The sequence below is a fragment of the Bidens hawaiensis genome, unplaced genomic scaffold, assembly GCF_021521415.1.
Source record: "Bidens hawaiensis isolate Kalapana, Puna unplaced genomic scaffold, B.hawaiensis_p1.1 tig00031709_1, whole genome shotgun sequence".
NCBI classification, from domain to species: domain Eukaryota; kingdom Viridiplantae; phylum Streptophyta; class Magnoliopsida; order Asterales; family Asteraceae; genus Bidens; species Bidens hawaiensis.
This window is the reverse complement of record NW_027495351.1, coordinates 1-13,564: the sequence shown is the minus strand read 5'-3', so window position 1 is coordinate 13,564 and position 13,564 is coordinate 1. Positions and strand designations below refer to the sequence as shown.

The following is a 13,564-nucleotide window of genomic DNA, read 5'->3' as shown; positions in this document are numbered from 1 at the left end:
GTTGCCGAGACTTAGCTTTTTGGAGTTGAAGCGGGTGATGAAGTCTAGTAAAGATTCATCCTCCTCTCTCACGCAGTTGAGGATCGTCCACTGTTCTTCAGTGTACTTCCTCTGTTGGCTGAAGTGCTGGCTGAACTTGTTCTGAAAGTCCGCCCAGTCATATATGTGGTGGACCGGTAAACGATCGAACCATGCCCTGGCCGCTCCGACCAGAGTCATCTGGAACATGTAACACCACGTGGGTTCCGTCCAGTTGCTGACGGTAGCCCCCGCAATGAACCTGTTCAAATGGTCGTCTGGGTCGGATAGACCATCATAAGTGCCAATGTTAGACATTTGTTTGGCACTTCTCGGGGCGATTGCTTCCGCAATGTCCCTTGCAAACTTTGACTTTCCTGCATTTGTAGCAGTTGGCCTAAAGGTTTTTGAGAAGTCACGCGGGTTTCTCTCCGCAATTGTTGGTTTAAAAGCTTCCCCAAAATTCCTTTTTGGCTGGGAATCCGTTTCCTTACGCTTCCCTTTCGCCTTATGGCGAGGGTTTGCGTCGGTGTCGGATTCCTCTCTCTCCTCGTCTGAGTACTCGCATTCGCTGTTCATATTGAGCTGTTGGCGAGTACTGCCGAATTCGTCAGCCTGTTGAACTGAACGCAAGCGTTCATCCAATTCAGCTTGGAATTCTCTTTGACGTGTTTCGGCCCACGCCTTCACTTGATCTAGTGTTTGGCGAGGGGCCCTCGATCGTTTTTCCAACTGGGCATCAGTGAACCCCAGTGGAATATTTACTACACTTGCCCCGGCTTGGGTAGTCGGGGTAGTGTTCGTAAGATTTGTATAACCGCCGGTGTTCCCCCCAGTTGCTGGGGTTGTGGTTACCGGGGTTTCTTGGTCGGTTACTGGCCTTAGGACCGGAGTAACGTTAACCATTTCTTCAGAAATTTTGAAAAAACTAAAATAGTTCTAGCTTTTATGCACGGATGGCGCCAATGAAGAAACACTAGGCGAACCCTCAGACAGATTATAGATAATCTGGGGGTTAAGTAATGTTTCCCACGGATGAGGTCTGGGAGAGAAGGTTGTTCTTCTGGAGACCTGCAAAACAGACACCGTAAGCTCGTCACTGAGAAGGGGGGGGGGGGGGTTCCTCCTTGTGACCACCCTCCGGCGTGAGAATCAGACTAGATTGCTCTGAATATAAGTGTATATTAAGAGATTGCTAGATAAGATTGAGATAACAGATGATGTCCTTACCATTCCAAGGTGTTGGAGTATTTATAGCCGAAGGTAGGTTTCCAAGCAGGTATGGCCGGCTGAATAGTATTCCTGTTCTACCAACAGTGGACTATGCACAGGCCATGCTGGTTGGTGGATAGGTTACGGCCAACAGTAATAAGGTCGGCTGTATACTGTTCCACCAACTGTAGGCTGCGCACGTCCCATCATAAGGGTTGGTGAGTAGGCAGCGGCTAATAGTGACAAACAGTACTAGAGGGTGCTCCTCTTCGTATTGTTGTCGGTGAGCTGTCACCCTGTGATTAGTTCATGGGCTGCTCTGGTCAAACTGTCTGTTCCGCCCATACCTTAGTAGGTATAGTACGAAAGACCTTCCAGAAGCATACGGACTGGCTCATTTAGGCGGGAGTGTTCCCGCCTTGCTCATTCCTTCATGTGACAACTGAAGTAACGAATGCCTTGTGCGTGTAGCCTTGCTGTTAGTGCGGGTAGCCTTCCCTGATGGCTTGTATCCGCAGCTGCGGGAACAGGCGGGGTACTTCACCATTGGGAGGCTTTCCCTGCGGGTACAGCTGGCGTACTGCGCGTAAGGTTCTTTGAGCATGGTGGGTCCTGCTGGAACAGTTGGTCATCGCGCAGACGTCCCTGTTCAAGGTGAGTCTTGCGGGTCCAACTGGGCTCTGCTGGGACCTACCTCTTCAGAAATTGAATTAAACAGAAGGAGTGAAAAAGAAAGGAGATTTCATTTCCTTTCTTTTCTTTAATTAAGTTAACTCTGGAACCGCAATTGTTACCTGGACTATAGATGGTGTTTTTACAAGACCAATTTTAAGCATTTCACTATAATGTTTGTTGAGAACGGAGTTCAAAATAATGGTATCGTGAAAATCGATTGCCAGTTCCATGTCGAAACAAACTGAACCGATATTGGGCGAACAACGTTGGTACATATGCCACATTTTTTTTTATTTTTTTAATTTCCAGTTTTGATATATATAGAATTAAAATTAGTTAAAACAAAGGTAAAAAGTTACTAAAGTATTCGTTTTTAATATTCTTTAATTATTTTACACAAACTATTTATGTAATTAATATGATAATATCATAACTATTTTTATAAAAATAATTTCAATGTGTAAACAAATTATTCTTTTAGTGTGAACCCGTTTTCACAAGGTATTAATATTAATGAATATATAGAATATAATATTATATTTTAATAGAATATTAATACCATCATTTGGAGATTGTATTTGATTTGTTGCCTTGTATTTACGTATATTGTACTCTTATATATACTTTGTCAATAATTTATTACACCTTACGGGTTTTCATTATTCTTGTTAGAATCTTAGGGTTCTGAGCTAATAATGAAATAACCTAATTGCATCCATGGATGTAAGGCCACCACTTGGACTAAGCGACGCTAAAATTCTTGTGTTGTTTATTATTTATTGTTCACGCTTTATTTTTTTCGACGTCTAGCTTCATTTTCTCTACTGCGTTTCCCATTCCTGTGGCCAGTACCTTGTTTAGTATTAATATTCTGATCACTTGGCCCTTTTGTGTGCCTGTGACCGGTTCAGTATTAATAATATTCTGATCACTTGGCACTTTTGTGACTAGTTTAATATTAATAACTTTCTGATCACTTGGCTCTTCAGTGATTGGTTGCTTATTCGTATTCTGTTCACGCCTAACTTTCTTTTGACGGCCAACTTCTTTTTAATATTGGCTGTTTCAATATTAAAAGAAGTTGACCGTCAAAAGAAAGTTATGCGTGAACAAGATACCAACCAATCATTAAAGAGTCAAGTGATCGGAAAATTATTGATACTGAACCAGCTACAGAAATACCAAATAATTAAAACATTATTAATAGTGAACCGCCCACGGTCATAGAAGGGCCAAGGAAGGGATCAGCATATTAATACTGAACAAGGCAGCAACCACGGGAATGGAAAACATGGCCGAAGATGAAGATGGCCGCCGAAAGAAAGTTAGGCGTGTTGGTGGTCCTCGTATGGATCATGTGGAGTTCTTTAATTGCTACCCCAGCATATATGCAAATGTTAATCGGTGCTGTCTGTAATGTCATACCTCGTAAAAAGCCGAAATATTTGTTTTTTTCACCAAAAAGCAAAAAGACATCAATCCTAAGAAAATCAATGTTCTCTAGTTATTAAGTTTATGTTCCTTTAGTATTTTTGTTTTCCGGATCTCTTGTTTTGTTTCAACCATTGAATATTTATAAGCAATATTAAGTTATATGTTTTAGTTTGATTGATCATTTATTCATATGGTTATTGTACATACATGTAGCCTTCCAGGTTTACAACTGATTATTTGGGTTGGATTATCCTTTTACCTATTCTTTTGGTTATTATTTTATTATTAAATTGATGCGGCCGCTTCTTTTCCTTTGGTGTTCTCTTTTTAAATTTCTTATAATTTTATCGGTGTTAGCCACATCAAGGACCACGACCACCGATCTCAAACTACCGTTTGATAGATTATATTTCTTCCTTTTAGACTATGGATCCCATCTTTTTTATCTATGTTAAATCTCCTAATTATGGTATTAGTATAATATCAAACTCTTGTATTATATTATGTAATATTCTCTAATAATTTAATCCTCTTATTTTCTAATCTTAAAAATGAAGCCTGGTAATGGGCGGATTGTTCATGTCAAAATGGCTCCTATTAAAACTAGGTTTGGTACAAATAAAAAGTGGCCGTTTCTATGAAAAATATCAATTAATGATCGGACTCTTATACAAAGAAGAATAAGCATCATAATAAGTTCACGCCATTATATATGTTTTATGGCAACAGATGGTGATGGTTGTAAAGGTCATGATCGGAGCAACGATGGCAGTGGCGGCAACACAAAATCAGTAACAACAAATAGCTGTGAAGATTGTCGCGTTCGGAGACTCAATCGATGACCCCAAATTTCATAAAGTATCCAGTTTAGCACATCGTATAGTAAATCAACATTTTGCGATTAAAAATGACCTAAAAACCAATTTTCAATTTGTTTGAAAAAATGAGTCATAATAATTGTGAAATGCAAAAATTTTAAACGAGCCACATTACGAAAATCCTAGAAAATACAAAATCTCAATTCTGCTTTTATACAAAATTAAATTGTTCAAAATTGGACAACAAAAGAAACATGTCAAATTGTTCAAATTTGGACAACAAAATAAGATGATTAGTAATTTATGCTTATTTAAATCGTATTCTGCTTTTATACAAAATCAAATTGACACATTCATACATTCTTTAATGTATTTTTAGGAAATAAATTTTTTATTGTCTTTCACATTCTTATTTTCTATCATTCTATGTATTCACCTTTTTCTTTATTCATTTTCCGGTACATACTCTAAAGCTAGTCAAACTTTGGTTCTCTAATTGCTCAGGAGTACGAGTAGAGGTTGATCTCAAATTGAACCATATTAAAATTGAGATAGGGATCAAGCTTCAAGTACCAAACTTGCCCGTTTAAAAATGAGACATGACTCAGCTTCAGCCTTCAAGTACCAAACTTGAGTGGGTTGGCGAGTAGGGGTGCAAACGAGCCGAGCCGGGCCCGAGCTCGATTAGGCTCGAGCTCGGCTCGTTTAGCTTACACAGAGCCCAAGCTTGAGCTCGACTCGATTCGAGCTCTATTTTCAAAGCTCGAGCTCGGCTCGTGAGTAGATTTTCAAGCTCGAGCTCGGCTCGTTTACTATGTATCAACTATTTTTTATATAATTATAATTATTTTTATATATATTTTTTCTATTATAACTTTATGTATAAAATAATATATATTATTTAGTTATTTCTATTTATTTTTTCACAACATTATATATATTAATTAGTAATTATTAAATATATATTTAAAAAAATTATAAAAATGACAGGCTCGTTTAGGCTCGCGAGACGGCTCGAACTCATAAGTGAACCTCGGGCTCGTTTATTAAACGAGCTTATTTTTAGGCTCGAGCTTGGGCTCGATAAAGCTCTGCTCGATCGAGCTTTTTAACGAGCCGATCTCGAGTAGCTCGCGAGTAACTCGGCTCATTTGCACCCATGTTGGTGAGTGTGATGCATACAAAATTTATAGTTATATATAAAACATAAACAAGTATAAAAATAAGAATTAAGCAATAAACAAGTCCAATTCAAGCTTAAAAACATTCAAAGAAGTCGAGTTTGAGCTTCGAAAATAGAGCTATCCAAGGTCTAGCTCTTGTAACTTTTAAATTAATGAACCACTACCTTGTCTAAATCCGGTTTAATTGCCTCATTTTCAGGTAAAAGTAACGGATTTTCTAGGGATACAATCAACAATCAATATGCCTCGTATAATGCTATATGAGGCGTATAGGGTCACGTATACTCTCTGTATAGTCCTATACGGAACGTATAAGGCCCGCATAACCTTATACGAGGCGTATAGGGGGTGTCTAGTGTCCCTAGTAGGACCCAAAAGTAAACACCATTAAAAATGGATTCAGACACTAACTTTGAAAGCAGAAATCAATGTCACAATCACAATCTCAAACCTGCAACTAGTACACTCTATGCCCTAAATGCCCAAAATGTGTATTCAATTATCATAACACTAAATTCCCAAACAAAATCAAATTAATCATTGCCACCTACAAACAAAATCAGCATTCATAATTTTAATTATAAACTAACTACTTATACGAAAAACCTAGAACATGAGGAAATTTTGACCAAAATCTCTATATGGGCATAAATATAACCAATTCTATTTGTTACTTGTATTGTAAACTACTGATTCCATTTTACTTCTTATTCAACTACACCAGTTGTCTAAAATATAAATAGGTAAAACATGTGAAATTGTTCAAAATTAGACAACATTAACAAAATAAGATGCTTTAGTAACTATTTTTAGACATATCACTAATTAAAGTAACATATCAAACTATATTAATTATAATGCTCCGTAAACTTTGATTATTATATTGTGACTTACGCCCATGGGTATCTTAACGTTTAAGGTGTTAAAACTGAGTTGGCAAGGTTACGAGTGGCATACCACTCTTTTTATGGGTTAATGGGTGCTAAATGTAAGGTCGGTTAAATGTTAATGAGTTTTAAAATCTTCTACACATCAACTAAAATAATTTAATAATCAATTTTACATTAAATATAAAGAGATAAAGAAAGTTACATAACTTTTTAAAAATAAAATGAAGTAAAATAGGGTAAAATAAGTAATGTAATGTATATCTAAAATTAAAAAGCTTAAATTAATATTCCATTGCTAATGTGACCTGTGAAGCATCTAAATTTGGTTATAATTTTTTTATGTTGGTGGATGTCATTGGGTTTGAATATGTGGACACCTAGATGACGTATGAAATAACCTACTGACAATTGTTAGTTTTCCGTTGATACCTAGATGCGATAAGAGAAAATCACGGCAATAGCCACGCAAACTAAATATATTAAGGTTTCCGTTGATACCATTCTAATTTTATCCCTTAAAATAAAAGTTTCCAGAACATACCTTATAAACACGTCTTTGACGACGTGTTAGGACTTAACGTTTCTTTCACGACCTGTTAACCTCCAACGCGCGTCTTTCACGGCATGTTAGCCTCTAACGCGTCTTTCAGGACATGTTAGCCCTATTAATTTTTGTTTTTAATATTATATTATTATAATTATTTTAATACATATTTGTCATTTCTCTTATAACTTGTAATATATAAATTTATATATAATTTTAAATATTTCGTTGAGACGTTTTTATATTTTTACATGTTGTCATAAGTTTTACTCAAAATCAAGTGTCAATTGATATTAAAATGTCCAATAAATGTTTAATAAAATGTGACCTGCCTCGTTTTAAGTAAAATTTATGTCAACACGTAAATAAAAGTAAGTATTTGTAACTTTATAAAACTTTATGCATTACAAGTTATAAAAGAAATGACAAATATGTATTAAATTAATTATAATAATGTAATATTAAAAAAACAATTAATACGGCTAACATGTCGTGAAAGACGCGTTAGAGGCTAACATGTCATGAAAGACGCGTGTTGGAGGTTTACAGTCGTGAAAGACGAGTTAAGGCCTAACACGTTGTTAAAGACGTGTTTGCAGATGACATTTCTAGAAACTTTTATTTAAGGGAATAAAAATGGAATCCCCTATTTTAATCGGGAGATTTTGGAAAATTTCCCATATATATTAAACGTCACAAACTTTAAATAACTCAAATTTTAAATTCACTTACGTCAGAATTTTCTCTAGACTATACCCCCATTTAAGAAATGAATTTAACAACACATTCTATCATTTACTTGATGTGATTCGAATAACATTTTTACTGTGCTTTTATACCCCCCCCCCCCCCCCCCCAAATTTAAATATACTTTCACGTAGTTTAGGAAAGATTTTTTTATTGTCTTTTACAATCTTATTTTCTATGCATTCAGCAATTGCTCAGATTGATCCTAAATTGAAGCCCAGTTAAAAATGAGACAACGCTCGAGCTTCAAGCACCAAACTTGCCATTTAAAAATGAGACACAACTCGAGCTTCAAGTACCAAGCTACAATGTTGCATAGGCTAGCAAGCGTATAAAATTTATTATTTGTATAAATAATATAGTATACAAAAAGCATGTACCACATTAATAAATATTATGTTACACATACAAAAATTATAGTTAAAAAAATTTTTGTAACAATAAATAAGTCCAACTCGAGCTTAAAAACTCTCACAAGTCGAACTTGAACTTTGAAAGTAGCGCTAAAACCGAGCTCAAGCTCTTGTTCGTTAAATACCTTAAAATCGTCTAATTTTAGTTTAAATCCTTCATTTTCTGGTAAAATACACGCCTGCTTGCGGTGCGCACATATAATGTATATATGTGTGAACCCTTGGGTGGGCAAAAGTAAAATTGCACTAATTTTGACGTTATTTTACTAATCACATGAAAATAACGTTAAAAGTGGCGGAAGGTTAATCAGGTATCATGTGGTGGCGTTGATAGCCGAAAGACAAGGGCACATGCACCAATCAGCTGGTGTCCCGATGATTGAGTGTTATGTGTCTTATGTCCAAGGCTTGATTCAAAACTACTATCGAGCCGGGGGTCTCACCGGAAGCAGCCTCTCTATCCCTATGAGATAGAGGTAAGGCTGTCTACATCTTACCCTCCTCAGACCCTACCATAGCATTGCTATTGGTGGGATATACTAAGTACGATGATGATGATGATTTTCTGGTAAAATAAGGGTCCTATTAGGGACACCCAGACACCCTCCTATACATCCAATATAAGGCTATACAGGGGCCTATATGTCCCGTATAGTGCTATAAGTGGCGTATAGGACCCTCGTAAAGCCCTATACGACCGTGTTTGGTGTCCTTAGAAAACTCCTAAAATAAACACCATTAAATTCATGTAGAAACTAACTTTGAATGCAGAAATCAATGTCACAATCTACCCACTCTAGGTAGTGTCACAATCTCAAACCTGCAACTAGTACACTCTGTGACATATGTATTCAATGACTTATGCCTATTCAATTATCTTAACATTAAATTCACAAAGAACCTAATGCAAAACACAAATCAAATTAATACAAAGCCAACATTCATAATTTGTTGTTTTCAACAAAATGTCATTCATTTAATTACCAAAACAACACACTAATTACTAACCTCTCTTGGCATGCATCATTCATCAATTATTTACAATGCAGATATTTTGTGATCAATGAGCTTCAAATTCGTTTCGTTTTCGTTTCGGTTCGGTTTCACACGTTCGGTACTAGGTCCTACCACCGACCGTGCTGTTCGTCTAAAATCCAAGTTCGGGACCTTCGCCTCGACATCCTCCCAAAAACCGAACTCGATAAACTCCGACTTCTCGAAATTCCCCCTCCGGTATCGGTTTGCTGAAACCTTCCGAAAAACGATAACACATGCCGAACTCCGTTTTCGGACGAATTACTCCGTCTAGACTCGTACATTATCCGTCTCGGAGTACCGGAACTGCTGTTAAATCCACCGTCCATTTCCGTGTACACAACCGGAAGCTCACGCGCGCCGGTGCCGGCGCGTCTAGCGCCGGCACCGGAGAATCTCCCGACGGCGAATCCGCCGCCAGGTAATCTCCAAATCGTTAATCCTACAGCTACCGATTCGTCGTCGTTTCGTTCATCTCGATTATTCGGATCCGGATCTATTGAATTCGGATCCGGTGAGTCCGGCGGAAGCTCGTGCCGGCAAACCGGACACGAGTTCCGAATATTAAGCCACGGAATAATGCAATCCGAGTGGTATATATGCTTACACGGCATCTCACGCGCTTCAGATCTAATAACGAAAGCTTCCTTACAAACAGCACAGTGAGACTCCGTTACAACGTGTAGATCTGAGATTTTAATCGACGGTAGCGATTCAATCGCGGCTTTTGACGCCGGTAGATGTACGGACCGGCCTAATCCGTTTAATTCGATTTGAGATAACTGATCGAGTAACCTATCGAATCCGGATCCCATTAGAAACTCCGACATCGTCGCCGGTAACGGCTGTAGACCAATGCCTGCTCCGTCGTCGTAATACAGCTCGAATCCTCTATCTCCGCTGCCGCGGAGGACGATTACCGGATTAAACGGTGACCGATCGCCGTTGTTCCGGCGGCGGCCACGGCGAGACGTTAGATCTGAACGATTATTATTAGTGTTTAGAAACGATGTCGTTGAAGGTACACGCCAGCGAGAGGCTAACGGTGGAGGCTCGGTGGATTCAACGGCTTCTACAAAGCCTCCGTTGCAGTACGGACACAAAACGGTGTCGTTTGCTGGGAGTCTAACAAAGCGTGTGCATCTGTAACACCAATACGACGTCGTGGTGGTTGTTCTTGACATTTTTGTTTAAATATGTGACACGTGGATTGAGATGTGAGTTGACGGACTGGTTAAGTGGTGTGGTGTTTAAGCTTGCCGGAAAATGATGCCGTTAAGTTTTAGACGGAGGGTGTGGGTTTGAAAGTGATACGGTTTCATGGTCAAGTTATGGGTGTTGCACTTGTGTTGGTTTTATACCCGTGTGTGTGGGATAAACTCATAAAAGTTATATTCAAAATAGTTTCCGTTAAAGCAATGTTAAAAGTAAAATGATACTTTTATAAAATAAGTGATTCTAGAGAGTTTAATAATCTACTAATGTCGTCAATGAGCTAGTGGTGGAGTGACAAGAAAAAGACTTGGTATTTAATGTTACTCAGGTTCGATTTTTGCTCACAACATTTAGTTTCAGAGGTACCAGGGTGATGATGGGAGACTAGGCGAGTAGGTGACTTTCACTAGTTTAATCCTTAAACTAAACGAGTTTTATCTCACTGTATTGTTGTGCCTTCAGGCGAGTGTTCACCGGTTTTGGTCTTAGGTGAGGGTTTTTCCCAGATCAAAAGACGAGTGTATCCTGACGCAGGGAATTTAGTCAGTCGCTCATTTAAAAAAAATCTACTAGTTTTGGATTTCGATGTTTAGTGGTGCTGACAACTTCTGGCACGCATAACAACTAAAGACGTAGAGGTCAATAAGTTTTGCTTTGAGCTTAACTGGTTTCATGTAAAAAGGTTGACATATTTAAGACAGTTAAATTGTGTCTAAGCAGGTAAAACACTTGTTAACCTGTTAATGATATGTTAGAACATGTTTGTAATTTTGATATATGGCATATGTCTTTGTTACCTTACGCCACGCAGTTGGATTTTTGATTCAAATATGTTAAGGTTTAATCATTAGATAAGAACAATATTATTGTTATGTTTGGTGGGACATAATATTGTGGGTTTACGGTCAACGAGGATGTTTAATCTTGTTGATGGAATGTAAATACAAGCACGCTTGACAAAAGAACCCATCTGCACGTCGTCTATACGCAAGGGAGATGGCATGTTAACAGGTAAATCTCGACTTAACCAAACACAAAGCGTTTTGGGACTACATACGAAACAGACTCTTTTTAAAGCTCCACTTTTAAAATGTCTTGTGGCATTAGTAGCATAATAGGTGATACCCTGTGAATTATCGCATGGTCATTGATAATAACGTAATAAGTATAGAGACAAAATTAACCATGACATTACACACCTAGTCTATAAATCCTTAAGAACTTTTTAAAAGGTCTCATTAAACACCAAGTAGTTTTGGCATACCACCTTTCCTCCAATTACAACATTTATTTTTTACTTTCAGGAGTGTTTGGCTCAACATAGCATGATTGGGGGTAGTCTTTATTTTATTCCTATAAAGCTATAACTACCGAATCTAAATAATTTGTATGTCAATCTTCTTTGATTCATTTGAAGACAACATATTTTGACACATTGAAAATGATTTGTTTGTTATCAAAAATTAATTAAAGGAAATTAATAAAAGAGCTAAAAGCCTACCATCGAGGGTGTGAACGGTCTAAGCTAAATAAAGAACGATCTAAGCTAAATAAAGAACGATCGCATTCTATTAATCCATATATGAATATTGATTGTTTTAAATGATTTTTATGTTTCTAGAAACGAGGCATCTTTCATGAATGTAGGGGATGTAAACAAGTCTGTCTAATAGAGACCGAACTCAACTAATATATATATATATATATATATATATATATATATATATATATATATATATATTAGCTAGTTTTTAATCCTACTGTACAATATAATAATTATAGTTATGAAATGTATGTTACTATAAAGAAAAGTTATATAAAATAGCATACTTGTTCATACTCGTGAGTATAATCGAGCTTGAGAAATGCACCTTGTGCTAGAGCTGTTTATTTACTGAGCTCCAAGGGACTCAAGCTCATTCAAACTCAAGCTAGATCCGAGCTTTTAATAAACCAATCCGAGTAGCTTACTAAATTATTGAGATGTTTATTTATTGAGCTCCATGGAGACTCAATCTAGCTCATTCAAATTCCAGCTAGATTCTAGCTTTTAACTAACCAATCCGAGTAGGTTACTAAATGCTCGGCTTCTCTACATCATTAACGTCCAGAATACAATAAGTTTGTAGCGTTATTTCTTATAACAAATCAACACGTTAACTTTGGGGCATTAAGTTACTTCATAATATCAACCAGTTGAAAACAAAAATCCTAATATGGGTTCTTTGTAAGAACCAATTGGCTGCCTAATTGTAGGAATTCAATGTGACATTTGTCAATTTCGGGTTATTTTATACTTGTATACTTAATGTAAACCCTACCCGTTTTGTATCCCGAACCTTTCGATATTATCAAAATGATGAATTTTACGTTACATATTTGTTTTATAGTTATTGGATCTAAAACAAAACACCCTTTTCGGTTCTTAAAATGCCCCGAAAACGCTCAAAACGAACCCAAGGGACTAAAACTACCAAAATGGAGACTTGAAGGACCCATTTGTAGTTTGTGCTTTCTTGGGTCTATAACCAACCCATTTTCATGCAACACCCTTTATGAAAGACCCATTCAACTTACCCTATATATACACACCCATCTTCTTCATTTGTGCTTGCTCATTTCTTCATTTCTCTCTCAAATTCTTGAATTCTAAGGTTGTTCTTCATAAGCTAATCTTTCATCTTAACTAACTTCTCAATACTTAAAGCTTAATGTTACAACATATATATAATATACACTCCTTGTTTACCTTCGGTCTTTCATTTCTCCGGTCTCGGGCGGTTGAAATGTCGGGCTAGTAAGGCAAGGTTACATGGAGGACTTTGTAGTCCTTGTTTATATATTTAACAAATCTAACCATATAACTTGTTATACTTGCTTAACTTCTACATATTTTAGTTTATTTTTCATATTTGTCAAGTTCCATGGTATTGGGTATGTGGTGACTAGCCTCGGTTTCATCCCGAGTTGAGAACCGAACCAAAAACCGAACTTTAGTTTAAAAGCTTTATTGTTAACTTTTTGAATGTAAAACTTGAGTATTATTATTTATAAGTTATTTTACAAGTTCCATGGTAATTGGGTATGTGGTAACCATCCTCGGTCTTATTCCGAGTCAAGGACCGAACCAAAAACCGAACTAAACCGAGTTCACTTGCTTAAGATACACAAGTGTGTTTTTAGCCACCAAAACTTATATTTTTCTTCAAGATTATATTTTAAAACAATTTTAGTTAATTTCTAAACATACTTGGCATGTCGGTAACCAACTTGATCTTATAAAAAGTTCGGACCGATAAAGTCGTATACTCGCTTAACTAACGTTAAGGTTTTTCACAATAGAACTATATATCTGGTTAAGTCTATTTTGATTTTATTG

At 36.9% G+C, this 13,564-nt stretch overlaps 1 pseudogene; it reads right to left on the bottom strand.

The window, feature by feature from the left end:
* Positions 1-8,985: 8,985 nt before the first annotated feature.
* LOC143582415 (E3 ubiquitin-protein ligase RDUF2 pseudogene) lies at positions 8,986-10,204 on the bottom strand (annotated as a pseudogene).
* Between the last annotated feature and the right edge of the window lie 3,360 nt (positions 10,205-13,564).